The sequence below is a fragment of the Ranitomeya variabilis genome, chromosome 1 (genome assembly GCF_051348905.1).
Source record: "Ranitomeya variabilis isolate aRanVar5 chromosome 1, aRanVar5.hap1, whole genome shotgun sequence".
Classification (NCBI taxonomy): domain Eukaryota; kingdom Metazoa; phylum Chordata; class Amphibia; order Anura; family Dendrobatidae; genus Ranitomeya; species Ranitomeya variabilis.
The window spans coordinates 753395319-753414705 of NC_135232.1; the positions used below are offsets into that span (position 1 = coordinate 753395319).

At 45.2% G+C, this 19387-nt stretch overlaps 1 protein-coding gene across 1 annotated transcript in view; it reads right to left on the reverse strand.

Moving 5' to 3' along the window:
* The window catches only part of TLE2 (TLE family member 2, transcriptional corepressor), a 238579-nt gene extending 219466 nt beyond the window's left edge, over nt 1–19113 (reverse strand). The window contains exon 1 of the mRNA XM_077270842.1: nt 19068–19113. The gene's annotated coding sequence lies outside the window, so the exon portion shown is untranslated. The remainder of the gene's footprint in view (nt 1–19067) is intronic.
* Nucleotides 19114–19387: the final 274 nt, after the last annotated feature.

The window sequence follows — 19387 nt, forward strand, 5'->3', positions numbered from 1 at the left end:
ACAATAACCGAGCCGCCGCCTCACCACCGCCAGAGCCGCCACCGCCGCCTCACCCCTACCTTCTGTCTCTTCCCCACTATCCCATAGAATGTAAGTCCGCAAGGACAGGGTCCTCTCCCCTCTGTATCAGTGTGTCACTGTAAACCTGTTTACTGTAAATGATATCTATAACTCTGTATGTAACCCCTTTCTCATGTACAGCACCATGGAATTAATGGTGCTATATAAATAAATAATAATAATAATAATAATATTAGGTCATTAGAGAAAGAGGGGAAGTATTAGAGCAGCTGGTAGAACTGGGACTCTGTAGGCATAGAGTACTATGCCTGGCCCATTCTCATTTCTTGGGTGGGTATCTAGACGTAGACAAAACTCAAGAGCGGGTCCTTCCGAGGTCAGGCCAGTAAAGGTCTGGATGTTACCAAGAGATTGTTAGTTACTGCCGGTCATATCCTATCTGTCAGATAATTGCTCCCATATCCCACTTCCGCAGTCTCCTAGTGCCGTTGCCCTTTATAGAGATCCCATTTGACTGGATTGCCATGGACCTTGTCAGGCTCCTAGTTAAGTCTGCCAGGGGGCACCAATACATCCTGGTGGTGAGGGACTATGTAATACATTACCCGGAGGCGGTACCACTGAGAAACTCCTCTGCCAGGGGTATAGCCGAGAGCTACTCTCTCTGACAGACCAAGGAACTCCTTTTAAGTCCAAAGTGATGAGGGATTTGTGTAAGGCTCTCCAGATTACACAGTTTAGGATGTCAGTGTATCATCTGCAGATGGATGGCCTGGTGGAGAGGTTCAACAAGACGCTACAGTCCATGCTTAAGAAGGTTGTGGAGAAGGATGGATGAGACTGGGATTGCCTACTTCCATACCTGTTGTTCTCTATTAGGGAAGTTCCACATGCCTCTATGGGTTTCTAACCATTCGAGCTGCTATACGGATGGCACCCTCAGGTACAAACCTGGGAAACAGAGTTTACATCTCACCAGAGCGTCATTGAGCATGTGACCTTGATGCAGGACCGGATTGCAAGGGTGGTGCCAATTATGAAGGAGAGCCTTCTTCAAGCACAAGAGGCCCAGGCAAGGGTCTACAATCGGTCAGCGAGGCTGAGACAGTTTAGCGCTGGAGACCGGGTGTTGGTGTTGATCCCCATGATCAAAAGTAAATTTTTTGCCATATGGCAGGGGCCATATGAGGTGGTGTAAAAGCAGAGTGACATCAATTACAAGGTGCATCAACCAGGGAGAAGAAAGCCGTACCAGGTGTACCACATCAACCTGCCTAAACAATGGTGATACAGGGAACCGGTAGAAGCTTCGTGCCTGGGGCCTGTCCTTAAGCCAAGGTCAAGGATGTCACAGTGGCAGAAACAATGTCACTGGCCCTGAAACAACAGTGCAGACACTTTCTTCAGTGGAACAGAGACTGGAGTTGCCAGAACGTATGCAGGTTGTTGAGCATGAGATCTTGACAGAACCGCATGTGGGCGTGAACCAAAAACCATATTAAATCCCCGAAGCCCACCACAAGGTGATTTCAAAGGAGGTGAGGAGAATGCTGACCCTAGTCATCATTGAGGAGTCAGAGAGTGGCTGGTACAGCCTCACTGTCCTTATCCCGAAGCCGGTTGGAGAGTGGCATTTCTGTAACGATTACAGGAAGCTGAATGAGGTATCGAAATTCAACGCATATCCGATTCCCTGCCTTGATAAACTCATTGAGAGGTTAGGGTCAGCCAGGTACATCACTATCCTGGACCTAACGAAAACATACTGGCAAATCCTCCTGGTCCCAAGTGCCAAGGTGAAGACTGCTTTCTCTACACCTGATGGGTGCTTTCAGTAAACCAGAATGCCGTTTGGTCTGCAGGGAGCCCGAGCTATATTCCAGAGGGCCATGAACCGGAAACCTCACCACTCACAAAAAGTACACCGCAGCTTGCCTGGACAACATCGTGATCTTCTGCCTGGATTAGGGAAGTCACCCGAATAAGGTCCAGGTGGTACTGGATACGCTTAGGAAGGCAGGGTTTACCATAAATCCAAAGAAGTGCGCCATGGAGAAAGAAGAGGCAAAATATTTGGACTACATCGTCAAAAGGGATGAAATAAAGATACAAATAAACAAGGCGGAAGCAATCCAAAATTGGCAGCAAGTGGTCTCCAAGAAACAGGTTCAGTCGTTTCTGGGAATTGTGTTGCACTATCTGCCATTTATCATGTTTTATAGGCGCACCCCTCACTGACCTTCTTAAGAGCAAAAAGATGTCGATGGCAAACTGGTCCTTTGTAGCAGAGAAGGCGTTCCAGGAGTTGAAGCTCACCCTATGTAAGAATCCGGTCTTGATTGCACCTGACTTCAGTGGGGAATTCGTGGTCTAGACGGACGCCTCAGAGGTCGGGTTGGGAGCCATGTTGACCCAAGAAGTAAACAGCGAGGAACATTCAATCTTGTATTTAAGCAGAAAACTCTCTGTCTGTGAGGAAAACTACTGAGCGAAGGACAGAGGCGCCTCTTAAGGAAGAAGTTACAGGTCTGTGAGAGCCAGAAATCTTGCTTGTTTTTTGGTGACCAAATACTTATTTTCCACCATAATTTGCAAAATAAATCTTGCCAAATCAGGTAAGGTGAATTTCTGGATTTGTTTTCTCATTTTGACTCTCATAGTTGTGGTCTACTTATGATGTCAATTACAGGCCTCTCTCATCTTTTTAAGTGGGAGAACTTGGATAATTGGTGGCTGACTAAATACTTTTTTCCCCCACTGTATATGGGGGATTACAGGTGTAGGGCCATCATACTATATATGGGGGATTATATGTGTCGGGCCATCATATCATATATGGGGGATTATATATGTGGGGCCATCATACTATATATGGGGGATACACAGGGGTCAGTGGGTGCTCTCATTCGCTGGTCAGGCTGTCTTTAACAAAACTGCATGGACCAGGGATCATACCACTGGTCCATGCCATATCATGGCTTTCAGTATCACCTCTATGCTGATGACACACAGATCTACATCTCTGGACCAGATATCACCTCCCTACTAACCAGAATCCCTCAATGTCTGTCCACTATTTCATCCTTCTTCTGTGCTAGATTTCTGAAACTTAACATGGACAAAACAGAATTCATCATCTTTCCCCCATCTCACGCGACCCCCCCCCCCAACGAACCTAACCATTGCAGTAAATGGCTGCCCACTCTCCCCAGTCCCACAAGCTCGCTGCCTCGGGGTAATCCTTGATGCTGATCTCTCCTTCAAACCACATATCCAAGCCCTTTCCACTTCCTGCCAACTTCAACTCAAAAATATTTCACGAATCCGTTCATTCCTCAACCAAGAATCTGCAAAAACCCTAGTCCATGCCCTCATCATCTCTCGCCTTGACTACTGCAACCTCCTGCTCTGTGGCCTCCCCTCGAACACTCTGGCACCCCTCCAATCTATTCTAAACTCTGCTGCCCGACTAATCCACCTGTCCCCTCGCTATTCCCCTGCCTCTCCCCTCTGTCAATCCCTTCACTGGCTCCCCATTGCCCAGAGACTCCAGTACAAAACCCTAACCATGACATACAAAGCCATCCACAACCTGTCTCCTCCATACATCTGTGACCTCGTCTCCCGGTACTTACCTACACGCAACCTCCGATCCTCACAAGATCTCCTTCTCTACTCCCCTCTTATCTCCTCTTCCCACAATCGTATACAAGATTTCTCTCGCGTATCACCCCTACTCTGGAACCCTCTACCACAACACATCAGACTCTCGCCTACCATTGAAATCTTCAAAAAGAACCTGAAGACCCACCTCTTCCGACAAGCCTACAACCTGCAGTAACCACCGATCAACCAAACCGCTGCATGACCAGTTCTATCCTCACCTACTGTATTCTCACCCATCCCTTGTAGATTGTGAGCCCTCGCGGGCAGGGTCCTCACTCCTCCTGTACCAGTTATGACTTGTATTGTTTAAGATTATTGTACTTGTTTTTATTATGTATACCCCTCCTCACATGTAAAGCGCCATGGAATAAATGGCGCTATAACAATAAATAATAATAATAATAATAATGATAATAATAATACCACTGAACGCCCGTTCTCTCTCCCCATAGGCAGAACACTACTCAGACAACACAGTGTGAGGGTAAAACAGTGTGGCAATACTTTATTGAACCAAAACACACAATAGCATACAGAACAGTCCCAGCAAATACCCAAGATGGTGCAAATTGCAGTCTCACCGCTCCCCTGACTTGCCGGGATAATAGCACCTGTGACTTCAGATCTTCCAGCACGCACACAGAGAGGAGGTAACGACAAGCATGGGAAGATGACAGTCCATTGAGTCCATACAAAGTACCAGGCCAGTTGGTCAAATGATCACAAACTTGCTTCTCCAAACATCTCCATGGAACCAGGTGAATGGCAGGTCTCAATCCTGATTTTCTCCAAACGTATCCGTGGTTCACCGATGGTCAAATGTGGCAGCTCTGCATTACTTTAGTTGGAGTGATGATGCCATGACTTCTGTAATGTAGGCACTCTAAACACGGGCCAATCCTCCTTTTTATAGGTCACAACTTCTCATTCAGTCATTCCATCACAGGCTTGGGGGAGGGTGGAAGGAGGCCATCCCGCACTGCAGGAGTGTGCAAACAACATGCATAGATTGTCCTTCATATTGCAGAGCACCAATGGGTCATCAACATACTAACCAACATTCAAACATTGTGCCTTTGTTTCCCAAAGATAGTAGAAAAATGCTAGGACTGCAATACAAGTACAGATACAATAGCTAATCAGCAGCCAGTCAACAAATGGCAGCCAGTGAACAATAATTTAGTGACAATAAGGGCCAACAGTCAGGCTGTGTGCACACGTAGCATATTTTTCGCGGTTTTTCGCTATAAAAACGCTATAAAACCGCGAAAAAAACGCTTACATTAAGCATCCTATGTAATAGAATGCAATCCGCATTTTTTGTGCACATGCTGCATCTTTTTCCTGAGCGGAATCGCATTCCATAAAAAAACGCAGCATGTTCATTAAAATTGTGGAATCGCGGCGATTCTGCACCCATAGGAGTGCATTGATCTGCTTACTTCCCGCACGGGGCTGTGCACACCATGCGGGAAGTAAGCAGATTATATGCGGTTGGTACCCAGGGTGGAGGAGAGGAGACTCTCCTCCACGGACTGGGCACCATATAATTGGTAAAAAATAAAGAATTAAAATAAAAAATAGTCCTATACTCACCCTCTGATGGCCCCCGAAGTGTTCCCGCCTCTCCGGTGCATGATCTCTCTTCCGTTCCTATAGATGATGTGGTTCAGGACCTGTGATGACGTCACTGTCTTGTGATTGGTCGCGTGACCGCTCATGTGACTCACGCGACCAATCACAAGACAGTGACGTCATCGCAGGCCCTTCACTGCACTCCAGCTATAGGAACGGACACCGCAGAGGTCTGCAGGTGAGTATAACCATGTTTTTTATTTTTTTAATTATTTTTAAACATTCGATCTTTTACTATAGATGCTGCATAGGCTGCATCTATAGTAAAAAGTTGGTCACACTTGTCAAACACTATGTTTGACAAGTGTGACCAACCTGTCAGTTTTCCAAGCGATGCTACAGATCGCTTGGAAAACTCTAGCATTCTGCAAGCTAATTATGCTTGCAAAACGCTAGTTTTCTGCGGGTATATGCATGCTAATTCTGCATGCGATATACCCGCGGCAGGAGGCGCAGAATTGCCGCGGAAATTTCCGCGGCAATTCTGCAACGTGTGAACTTAGCCTCATTCTCACATGAACTCTAGTTTATGTCCCTGGGTCTACTGAAATAATATGTCTGGATAATTCAGATTAAATGCGATGTCGCCACAGGAGGATTATACAGTATATGTAGAGCCATCATACTATATATGGGGGGATTATATGTGTGGGGCCATCATACTATATATGGGGGGATTACATGTGTGGACCCATCATACTATAAATGAGGGATTATATGTGTGGGACCATCATGCTATATATGGGGGATTACATGTGTGGACCCATCATACTATAAATGAGGGATTATATGTGTGGGGCCATCATAAAATATATGGGGGATTACAGGTGGAACCATCATACTATATAAATGTCATAATTAAATGATAACTATGCACTAAACTCCAACTCCTTCCATAACCCGCCCCCATATGACAAAAGCCCCGCCCCTGCTCCACCTTCACCCAGCCCTGCTGTGCCATGGTCTTGTTTGAAGCCGGTCCTTGGTGCAAAAAAGCTTGGGGACCACTGCTCTAGAATACAAATACATAGAAAGGCACTGCTGTGTGCAATTTATCAGAACAATCTACCTGTGGAGTCAGAATCTGCAGATCAAGTAGACAAAATTCTTTCTATTATATTGCTGAACCCTGTGGCTCAGTATGTTTAGCTTCTCCCTGTAATGTTGAAGATTGTGAGTCTGAGACCTAGGGTAACTCGCATTAAAAGAGAAAATTACATTTTTGTAATTGCTTTTTATTATTTCTAGTAGTTTCCAAGGATCAAAAAATCTGTCTTTTTCTTTACCTCAGTAAACAAGTACAGTACAACGAAATACACTACTACAAGCAATGTACATGTATAATCTGTCTACAGGGTCACTGCCTGCAATACATGTTAAGTTTACCAAATTCTCCTATGTTTAGCATTATGGGTTGTGAGCTAAGGCTATGTTCACACTTTGTGGTTTTTGCTGCGGATCCGCAGCGGATTTGACGCTGCAGATCCGCAGCAATTTTCCATGCAGGGTACAGTACAATGTTACCCTATGGAAAACAAAAACCGCTGTGCCCACATTGCGGAAAATCCCTTTAAAAACCGCGCGGAATTGCTGCGGAAAAAAAAAAGGAGCATGTCACTTATTTCTGCGGATTCCGCAGCGGTTTTCAACATGCACCAATAGGAAAGTGCTGTTGAAAACCCGCAGAGGAATCCGCAGAAGAAACCGCAGGAAAATCCGCAGTGAAAACCGCAGCGGTTTTGCACTGCGGTGTTTCCAAATCCGCTGCGGAAAAATCCGCAGCAAAATCTGCAAAGTGTGAACAAGCCCTAAAGCTGCTACCTGAGAACATGGAGATGTCAGTTTGAGTTCCGGGGAAGACTGATCACAGGAGACGGGTGAATATATAATTTAATTTATGCACTGAGCTTATATATGGCCCCGCCCCTGCAGAGGAGGAGCTAGGGAGCATCGAAGACATCAGGTGAGTATTAGAAGCCGGGATAAAAGCTCTGACGTGCCGGGACACGGGACAGTCTAGCCGAATCCAAGATAGTTGGAAGCTATGAAATATCACCTTAGGCTACTTTCACACTAGCGTCGTGCACTGCACGTCGCTATGCGTCGTTTTGTAGAAAAAACGCATCCTGCAAAAGTGCTTGCAGGATGCGTTTTTTCTCCATTGACTTGCATTAGCGATGCAGTGCAACGCATTGCCACACGTCGCAACCGTCGTGCGACGGTTGCGTCGTGTTGCGTCGGACCGTCGCCACCAAAAAACGTTGCTTGTAACGTTTTTTGGTGCGTCGTTCCCGTCTTTTCCGACCGCGCATGCGCGGCCGGAACTCCGCCCCCGCCTCCCCGCACCTCACAATGGGGCAGCGGATGCGTTGAAAAACAGCATCCGCTGCCCCCGTTGTGCGGCGCATTCACTGCTAGCGTCGGTACGTCGCAACAACGCAATTCGTCGTGCGTCGTCCGACGCTAGTGTGAAAGTAGCCTTATTGTTATACCAAAACTAATATATCAATAACACAACATAATGCTAACGTCACACCAGCGTGTAATCTCTCATCCGAGAAAATCGGGTCAATTATGCAAATCTCAGTCTGATCAGAGTGTCAGCATACTGTGAATGGATTTTCTCAGATGAGGAGAATATGGAGAAAATTGATTAGGTCACAAAGCAGCTCATAATCGATCTAAAGCTGCCTTGGCTCACCGCTGCTACAGCTGCGCCTCGCATCAATGCCAGGCGAATCATTTCCTGTGTAACCACACACTATGTGGAAAAAGTACCCACAACAATAAGTGGGTGAAATGCATCAAGGTGTAGGGCACAGTTACAGTGATGTTAGGGGCATACTATCTATCAGGTCCCAGATTGCTATAAGCAGCTGTGAGCCAAAGGTACCTTCACACTGAACAACTTAACAACGATAACGATAGCGATCCGTGACGTTGCAGCGTCCTGGATAGCGATATCGTTGTGTTTGACATGCAGCAGCGATCTGGATCCCGCTGTGATATCGTTGGTCGGAGCTAGAAGGCCAGCACCTTATTTCGTCGCTGGATCACCCACTGACATCGCTGAGTCGGCGTGTGTGACGCTGATTCAGCGATGTCTTCACTGGTAACCAGGGTAAACATCGGGTTACTAAGCGCAGGGCCGCGCTTAGTAACTCGATATTTACCTTGGTTACCATTGTAAATGTAAAAAAAAATAAACACTACATACTTACATTCCGGTGTCTGTCGCGTCCCCGGCGTCCGCTTCCCTGCACTGTGTCAGCGCCGGCCGGCCGTAAAGCAGAGCACAGCGGTGACGTCACCGCTCAGCTTTACGGCCGGCACTTACTGTACACAGTGCAGGGAAGCGGACGCCGGGGAACGCGACAGACACCGGAATGTAAGTATGTAGTGTTTTTTTTTTTTACATTTACACTGGTAACCAGGGTAAACATCGGGTTACTAAGCGCGGCCCTGCGCTTAGTAACCCGATGTTTACCCTGGTTACCCGGGGACTTCGGCATCGTTGTCTATATCGCTGCAGCGTCGCTTAATGTGACCGTACCTCAAGATAGGGATACTATGCAGGTAGCTTTTGCTCGATTATCAGCTGCTTTGTGACCTAATCAATGTCGTAGTAGTTTTATACCTGTAGGCTGATAAAGCTACTAAGTGACATGGAATATTATGGTGTTACAGTTGTGGCCAAAAGTATTGACACCCCTGCAATTCTGTCAGATAATACTCAGTTTCTTCCTGAAAATGATTGCAATCCCAAATTCTTTGGTATTATTATCTTTATTTAATTTGTCTCAAATGAAAAAACACAAAAGAGAATGAAGCAAAAAGCAAAACATTGATCATTTCACACAAAACTCCAAAAATGGGCCAGACAAAAGTATTGGCCCCCTCAGCCTAATACTTGGTTGCACAACCTTTAGCCAAAATAACTGCGACCAACCGCTTCCGGTAACCATCAATGAGTTTCTTACAATGCTCTGCTGGAATTTTAGCCCATTCTTCTTTGGCAAACTGCTCCAGGTCCCTGATATTTGAAGGGTGCCTTCTCCAAACTGCCATTTTTAGATCTCTCCACAGGTGTTCTATGGTATTCAGGTCTGGACTCATTGCTGGCCACCTTAGAAGTCTCCAGTGCTTTCTCTCAAACCATTTTCTAGTGCTTTTTGAAGTGTGTTTTGGGTCATTGTCCTGCTGGAAGACCCATGACCTCTGAAGGAGACCCAGCTTTCTCACACTGGGCCCTACATTATGCTGCAAAATTTGTTGGTAGTCTTCAGACTTCATAATGCCATGCACACGGTCAAGCAGTCCAGTGCCAGAGGCAGCAAGGCAACCCCAAAACATCAGGGAACCTCCGCCATGTTTGACTGTAGGGACCGTGTTCTTTTCTTTGAATGCCTCTTTTTTTTCTCCTGTAAACTCTATGTTGATGCCTTTGCCCAAAAAGCTCTACTTTTGTCTCATCTGACCAGATAACATTCTTCCAAAACGTTTTAGGTTTTTTCAGGTAAGTTTTGGCAAACTCCAGCCTGGCTTTTTTATGTCTCAGGGTAAGAAGTGGGGTCTTCCTGGGTCTCCTACCATACTGTCCCTTTTCATTCAGACACCGACGGATAGTACGGGTTGACACTGTTGTATCCTCGGACTGCAGGGCAGCTTGAACTTGTTTGGATGTTAGTCGAGGTTCTTTATCCAACATCCGCACAATCTTGCGTTGAAATCTCTTGTCAATTTTTCTTTTCCGTCCACATCTAGGGAGGTTAGCCACAGTGCCATGGGCTTTAAACTTCTTGACGACACTGCGCACGGTAGACACAGGAACATTCAGGTCTTTGGAGATGGACTTGTAGCCTTGAGATTGCTCATGCTTCCTCACCATTTGGTTTCTCAAGTCCTCAGACAGTTCTTTGGTCTTCTTTCTTTTCTCCATGCTCAATGTGGTACACACAAGGACACAGGACAGAGGTTGAGTCAACTTTAATCCATGTCAACTGGCTGCAAGTGTGATTTAGTTATTGCCATCACCTGTTAGCTGCCACAGGTAAGTTACAGGTGCTGTTAATTACACAAATTAGAGAAGCATCCCATGATTATTCAAACAGTGCCAATACTTTTGTCCACCCCCTTTTTTATGTTTGGTGTGGAATTATATCCAATTTGGCTTTAGGACAATTCTTTTTGTGTTTTTTCATTTAAGACAAATTAAATGAAGATAATAGTAACAAAGAATTTGTGTTTGCAATCATTTTCAGGAAGAAGCTGAGTAAATTATCTGACAGAATTGCTGGGGTGTCAATACGTTTGGCCACAACTGTATATGCACTGAATCTCTGTGATTTCATGGGGCAAATTGCAATACAGATGATATAGTAGGCAAAGTGCAATACATTTCTAGTGACAGCTGCAATAACAGTAGTGAGTAGCCTCACAATATCAACGATATAAAAAAGGGATTTGTTAGTATGCAGGGTCAGATTTTATTCCAATCTCAGTATCCGTATTTGATTTGAAGTGTTAGATCGGATAAGATTGCTAATTACAGGTTATATCCAAAAAATGTGCATGCAAATATCTATGGCACTTCAAAAAGGACATACAACCAAATACGGACTTACGTTCACAACAGCCGAGAGAACAGAACCATGTAATGTTAAAACAATGTATAAAGCTTTATTATAGTAAATTAAAATACAGAACAAGGCACAAAAACAATTTATAGCAAAGTGTCCAACAGTGGGGGCCCAGCCCCATCATACTGTACTCCTACAAATAATTTATGTATTCACATAAGAATTTATGTGAAATAGCTAAATACATAGCAAGGGTAACAAGAAAAATATATATATATATCACACAAAATTAGTATATATCTCAATGGTATAAGGTAGTGAGAATATAATGAATTAATGAGGTTAAATACCCCTATAACCCTAGTGCTGTAGGTTATAACCAATAAAGTGGTCGCAATAATGTATGCAGGTATTGTGAAAAGATACATGTATAATGATCATAACCTTAATACAGCTTCTATAAAATTCCAATGGTGTACCACAGGGCTAAAGGTGTATGTGTAAATACAATATATCCCATGATAATGAGCAGACAACAGCACTGAAAGATAAGTTGTCAAGACGTTTAGAAAAGATATGGCACTATACCTTAATTGTATGATCTGCAGACCACAGAGTATGAAGTCAGGATAGGTCAGGTGTCCCCCTCCACCCCAACGCTCGTTTCACCCAGAGTTCCTATTTGTAGTACAGTGTGATAGAGCTGCAGCCCACTGTTGGACACTTTGCTATAAATTGTTTTTGTGCCTTGTTCTGTATTTTAATTTACTATAATAAAGCTTTATGCATTGTTTTAGCATTACATATTTCTCTTCTCTCGGCTGTTGTGAATGTAAGTCCGTATTTGGCAGTATGCTAATTACAGGTGCTTCTCACAAAATTAGAATATCACCAAAAAGTTCATTTATTTCAGTTCTTCAATACAAAAAGGGAAATTCATATATTATATAGAGTCATTACAAACAGAGTGATCTATTTCAAGTGTTTATTTCTGTTAATGTTGATGATTGTCTTACAATCAATGAAAACCCAAAAGTCTTTATCTCAGTAAATTTGAATAATTAACAAAAAACACCTGCAAAGGCTTCCTAAGCGTTTAAAAAGGTCCCTTAAGGTACCGTCCATTCGCTATCTCCATCTACCCCCCACCCCCTGAAGATGGCTGGACCATCATTGTAAATACATCACTGTAAATACACACCTGTACTTTGTATCTCCCCACCTTATTGTAGATTGTAAGCTCTCACGAGCAGGGTCGTCTTATTTTGTTTTATTCTGCTTTATTACTGTATTGTTAACATTGTTACCTATGACTGTTGTGTTTGAAACTGTTAAACTGTAAAGCGCTGCGGAATATGTTGGCGCTATATAAATAAAGATTATTATTATTATTATTACCGTCACACTTAGCGACGCTGCAGCGATACAGACAACGATGCCGATCGCTGCAGCGTCGCTGTTTGGTCGCTGGGGAGCTGTCACACAGACAGCTCTCTGTTGTGAATTTGGATTCTGGGCTCCCCCGGTGGCCGCTTGTGGAATTGGACTTGTCATCCTCTTTCCTGTTTCACCTGGTTCCATCAGTAGTGGGTGTCGCTATTTAAGCTCATTTCTCTGGTGGTTTCTTGCCGGTCAACAATGTTATCTGATGCCTCTCAGTGCTTGTTCCTGCTTCTGACAACTACTAGATAAGTTGGACTTTTGTCCATGTTTCGTTTTGCCTATTTGTTCCAGTTCACAGCTGAAGTTTTGTTACTGTGTCTGGAAAGCTCTCGTTGATCAGGGATTGCTACTCTGGCGTTATGAGTTAATGCCAGAGTTTAAGGTAATCTCTGGATGGTGTTTTGTTAGTGTTTTTCTGCTGACCATGAAAGTATACTATCTGTCTTCTGCTATCTAGTAAGCGGACCTCAAATTTGCTAAGACTATTTTCCTGCTGCGTTTGTTGTTTCATCTGAACTCACCGTCATTATATGTGGGGGGCTACTGTCTTCTTTGGAATATTTCTCTAGAGGTGAGCCAGGTCTTATATTTCCCTCTGCTAGCTATTTAGGTCTTAGGCCAGAGCTGGGCATCTAGCGATAAATAGGAAATGCTACCTGGCTATTTCTAGTTGCGCGGCAGGCTTAGTTCATGGTCAGTATAGTTCCATCTTCCGAGAGCTTGTCCCTCTATAGGCTTGCTATGATCTCTGCCTGCAGAGATCATGACAGTTTGACCGGCCAATAAAGTGTTAAAGACCCAGGTTGAGAAAGGAGAGTTATAAGAAGTCTGCTGGAATTTTTTTTTTTTTTTTTTTTTTTTTTGCCTTGCTGCAGTCTTTTTTCTCTCTCTCCTCCTAATCTCTGTATGGCTCTGTGTGCACCTGACAATAATGGATCTTCAGAGTGTAACTGCGGGTTTGAATAATCTCATCACGAAAGTACAAAATTTACAAGATTTTGTGGTACATGCTCCAGTATCTGAGCCGAGAATTCCTTTGCCGGAGTTCTTCACAGGGAATAGAGCTAGCTTCCAGAATTTCCGAAATAATTGTAAGCTTTATTTGTCCCTGAAGTCTCGTTCAGCTGGAGACCCTGCTCAGCAGGTTAGGATTGTGATTTCCTTGCTCAGGGGTGACCCTCAAGATTGGGCCTTCTCATTGCCAGCAGGGGATCCTGCGTTGCGCGATGTGGATGCGTTTTTTCTGGCCTTGGGCTTGCTTTATGAGGAACCTCATTTGGAACTTCAGGCAGAAAAAACTTTGATGGCACTATCTCAGGGGCAAGACGAAGCTGAGGTTTACTGCCAAAAATTCCGTAAATGGTCTGTGCTTACTCAGTGGAATGAGTGCGCCTTGGCGGCAACTTTCAGAGAAGGTCTCTCTGATGCCGTTAAGGATGTTATGGTGGGGTTCCCTGTGCCTGCAGGTCTGAATGAGTCCATGACAATGGCTATTCAGATTGATAGGCGTCTGCGGGAGCGCAAACCGGTTCACCATCTGGCGGTGTCTATGGAAAAGACGCCAGAAAGTATGCAGTGTGATAGAATTCTGTCCAGGAGCGAGCGACAGAATTTTAGACGGAAGAATGGATTGTGCTTCTATTGTGGGGATTCTACTCATGTTATATCAGCATGCTCTAGGCGTACAAAGAAGCTTGATAAGTCTGTTTCCATTGGCACCATTCAGTCTAAGTTTATTTTGTCTGTAACCCTGATTTGCTCTTTGTCATCCATTGCCACGGACGCCTATGTTGACTCTGGCGCCGCTCTGAGTCTTATGGATTGGTCCTTTGCCAATCGTTGTGGTTTTGATTTAGAGCCTTTGGAGACTCTTATTCCTCTGAAGGGGATTGACTCCACCCCATTGGCTAATAATAAACCACAATACTGGACACAAGTAACCATGCGTATCAATCCGGATCACCAGGAGATTATTCGTTTCCTGGTGCTGTATAATTTACATGACGATTTGGTACTGGGATTGCCATGGTTGCAGTCTCACAATCCAGTCTTGGACTGGAGAGCAATGTCTGTGTTGAGCTGGGGATGTAAGGGTATTCATGGGGACTTACCTTTGGTTTCTATTTCGTCGTCCATTCCCTCTGAAGTCCCTGAGTTCCTCTCTGATTATCAAGACGTCTTTGACGAACCCAAGCTTGGGTCGTTACCTCCGCACCGTGAGTGCGATTGTGCCATAGATTTGATACCGGGTTGCAAATATCCAAAGGGTCGTTTGTTTAATCTGTCTGTGCCGGAACATGCTGCTATGCGGGAATATATAAAGGAGTCTTTGGAAAAGGGACATATTCGTCCATCTTCTTCTCCCTTGGGAGCTGGGTTTTTCTTTGTCTCAAAAAAGGACGGCTCTTTGAGACCATGTATTGATTATCGGCTTCTGAATAAGATCACTGTTAAGTACCAATACCCATTGCCATTGCTTACTGATTTGTTTGCTCGTATAGAGGGTGCTAAGTGGTTCTCTAAAATTGATCTTCGTGGGGCGTATAATTTGGTGCGGATCAGGCAGGGGGATGAGTGGAAGACCGCATTTAATACGCCCGAGGGCCACTTTGAGTATTTGGTCATGCCTTTTGGTCTTTCTAATGCCCCTTCAGTTTTCCAGTCTTTTATGCATGATATTTTCCGCGATTTTCTGGATAAATTTATGATAATATATTTGGATGATATTCTGATTTTTTCTGATGACTGGGACTCTCATGTCCAGCAGGTCAGGAGAGTTTTTCAGGTTCTGCGGTCTAATTCTTTATGTGTGAAGGGGTCTAAGTGCGTTTTTGGGGTCCAGAAAATTTCCTTTTTGGGGTATATTTTTTCTCCCTCTTCCATTGAGATGGATCCCGTCAAGGTGCAAGCTATTTGTGACTGGACTCAGCCCTCCTCTCTTAAGGGTCTTCAGAGATTTTTGGGCTTTGCCAACTTTTACCGCCGATTTATTGCTGGTTTTTCGGATGTCGGTAAACCACTGACTGATTTGACCAGACATGGCGCTGATGTTGCTAATTGGTCCCCTCATGCTGTAGAGGCCTTTCAGGAGCTTAAGCACCGTTTTGCCTCTGCCCCTGTGTTACGTCAGCCTGATGTGAATCTGCCTTTTCAGGTTGAGGTTGACGCTTCGGAGATCGGAGCTGGGGCAGTGTTGTCGCAGAAAGGTTCCGACTGCTCCGTCATTAGGCCTTGTGCCTTCTTTTCTCGCAAATTTTCGCCCGCAGAGCGGAATTATGATGTTGGGAATAGGGAGCTTTTGGCCATGAAGTGGGCGTTTGAGGAGTGGCGCCATTGGCTAGAGGGGGCTAAGCATCAGGTGGTGGTATTGACTGACCACAAAAATTTGATTTATCTTGAGACTGCCAGGCGCCTGAATCCTAGACAGGCGCGCTGGTCTTTATTTTTTTTCTCGCTTTAATTTTGTGGTGTCATACCTACCGGGTTCTAAGAATGTTAAGGCAGATGCCCTTTCTAGGAGTTTTGACCCGGACTCTCCTGGTAATGCTGAACCCACAGGTATCCTTAGGGAGGGAGTAATTTTGTCGGCCGTTTCTCCTGATCTGCGGCGGTCCTTGCAAGAGTTTCAGGCGGATAGACCGGATCGTTGTCCGCCTGATAGACTGTTTGTTCCGGATGATTGGACCAGTAGAGTCATCTCTGAGGTACATTCTTCTGCATTGGCAGGTCATCCCGGAATTTTTGGTACCAGGGATTTGGTGGCAAGATCCTTCTGGTGGCCTTCCCTGTCACGAGATGTGCGAGTCTTTGTGCAGTCATGTGACATTTGTGCTCGGGCCAAGTCTTGTAGTTCTCGGGCTAGCGGACTGCTGTTGCCCTTGCCTATTCCTAAGAGGCCTTGGACACACATCTCGATGGATTTTATTTCAGATCTGCCTGTTTCCCAGAAGATGTCTGTCATCTGGGTGGTCTGTGACCGTTTCTCTAAAATGGTCCATTTGGTTCCTCTGCCCAAGTTGCCTTCTTCTTCTGAGTTGGTTCCTCTGTTTTTTCAGAATGTTGTCCGATTGCACGGTATTCCTGAGAATATTGTTTCTGACAGAGGTACCCAATTTGTGTCTAGATTTTGGCGGGCATTCTGTGCTAGGATGGGCATAGATTTGTCTTTTTCATCTGCTTTTCACCCTCAGACTAATGGCCAGACCGAGCGGACTAATCAGACCCTGGAGACATATCTGAGGTGTTTTGTCTCTGCTGACCAGGATGATTGGGTTGCTTTTTTGCCATTGGCAGAGTTCGCCCTCAATAATCGGGCCAGCTCTTCCACCTTGGTGTCCCCGTTTTTCTGTAATTCGGGGTTTCACCCTCGATTTTCCTCCGGTCAGGTGGAATTCTCGGATTGTCCTGGAGTGGATGCGGTGGTGGAGAGATTGCATCACATCTGGGGGCAGGTTATGGACAATTTGAAGTTGTCCCAGGAAAAGACTCAGCGTTTTTCCAACCGTCATCGTCGTGTTGGTTCTCGGCTTTGTGTTGGAGATTTGGTGTGGTTGTCTTCTCGTTTTGTCCCTATGAGGGTCTCTTCTCCTAAGTTTAAACCTCGGTTCATCGGCCCTTATAGAATATTGGAGATTCTTAATCCTGTTTCTTTCCGTTTGGACCTCCCTGCGTCCTTTTCCATTCATAACGTTTTTCATCGGTCGTTATTGCGCAGGTATGAGGTACCTGTTGTACCTTCAGTTGAGCCTCCTGCTCCGGTGTTGGTTGAGGGTGAGTTGGAGTACGTTGTGGAGAAAATTTTGGACTCTCGTGTTTCCAGACGGAGACTCCAGTATCTGGTCAACTGGAAGGGTTACGGCCAGGAGGATAATTCTTGGGTCAATGCATCTGATGTTCATGCTTCTGATCTTGTTCGTGCCTTCCATAGGGCTCATCCTGGTCGCCCTGGTGGATCTGGTGAGGGTTCGGTGCCCCCTCCTTGAGGGGGGGGTACTGTTGTGAATTTGGATTCTGGGCTCCCCCGGTGGCCGCTTGTGGAATTGGACTTGTCATCCTCTTTCCTGTTTCACCTGGTTCCATCAGTAGTGGGTGTCGCTATTTAAGCTCATTTCTCTGGTGGTTTCTTGCCGGTCAACAATGTTATCTGATGCCTCTCAGTGCTTGTTCCTGCTTCTGACAACTACTAGATAAGTTGGACTTTTGTCCATGTTTCGTTTTGCCTATTTGTTCCAGTTCACAGCTGAAGTTTTGTTACTGTGTCTGGAAAGCTCTCGTTGATCAGGGATTGCTACTCTGGCGTTATGAGTTAATGCCAGAGTTTAAGGTAATCTCTGGATGGTGTTTTGTTAGTGTTTTTCTGCTGACCATGAAAGTATACTATCTGTCTTCTGCTATCTAGTAAGCGGACCTCAAATTTGCTAAGACTATTTTCCTGCTGCGTTTGTTGTTTCATCTGAACTCACCGTCATTATATGTGGGTGGCTACTGTCTTCTTTGGAATATTTCTCTAGAGGTGAGCCAGGTCTTATATTTCCCTCTGCTAGCTATTTAGGTCTTAGGCCAGAGCTGGGCATCTAGCAATAAATAGGAAATGCTACCTGGCTATTTCTAGTTGCGCGGCAGGCTTAGTTCATGGTCAGTATAGTTCCATCTTCCGAGAGCTTGTCCCTCTATAGGCTTGCTATGATCTCTGCCTGCAGAGATCATGACAGCTCTCCAGCGACCAACGATGCCGAGGTCCCCGGGTAACCAGGGTAAACATCGGGTTGCTAAGCGCAGGGCCGCGCTTAGTAACCTGATGTTTACCCTGGTTACCAGCGTAAATGTAAAAAAAAAAAACAGTACATACTTACATTCGCGTCCCCCGGCGTCCGCTTCCCTGCACTGACTGAGCCCGGCCCTAACAGCAGAGCGGTGACGTCACCGCTGTGCTGTACTTTCACTTTACGGCGCTCAGTCAGTGTGGGAAGCGGACGCCGGGGGATGCGAAGGTGAGTATGTACTGTTTGTTTTTTTACATTTTACACTGGTAACCAGGGTAAACATCGGGTTACTAAGCGCGGCCCTGCGCTTAGCAACCCGATGTTTACCCTGGTTACCAGTGTAAAACATCGCTGGTATCGTTGCTTTTGGTGTCAAACACGACGATACACGCCGGTCTGACGACCAAATAAAGTTCTGAACTTTCTTCAACGACCAGCGATATCACAGCAGGATCCTGATCGCTGCTGCCTGTCAAACTAAACGATATCGCTAGCCAGGACGCTGCAACGTCACGGATCGCTAGCGATATCGTTTAGTGTGACGGTACCTTTAGTCTGTTTCAGTATGCTCCACAATCATGGGGAAGACTGCAGACTTGACAGATGTCCAGAAGGTAGTTATTGACACACTCCACAAGGAGGTTAAGTCACAAAAGGTCATTGCTAAAGAAACTGGATGATCACAGAGTGCAATATCCAAGCGTATTAATGGTAAGTTGAGTGGAAGGAAAAAGTGTGATAGAAAAAGGTGCACAAGCAACCGGGGTAACCACAGCCTTGAAAAGATTGTTAAGAAAAGGCCATTCAAAAATGTGGGGTAGATTCACAAGGAGTGGACTGCTGCTGGAGTCATTGCTCCAAGAGCCACCACACACAGACATATCCAGGACATGAGCTACAAGTGTCGCACTCCTTGTGAGAAGCCACTCATGACCAATAGACAATGCTAGAAGCATCTTACCTGGGCCAAGGAGAAAAAGAACTGGACTGTTGTTCAGTCGTCCAATATGTTGTTTTCAGATGAAAGTAAATTTTGCATTTCACTTGAAGTGCAGATCGCAAGAAACATTCAAATTTATCACATGTTCAATGCTTATCTGTCAAATAAAGACACCACAGTTGTTTGCAGCAGTCTGTAATCTGTGGATGTGTTGCAAAACAGCAGCGTGTATTCATTAGAAGAAATGACTGAGGGAGCACAGCCTTACAGAATCCTCTAGCAGCGACATTTATAGAGTATGTCCCACACTGTATAGGGAAGGGAAATAGTCAAACCACTTG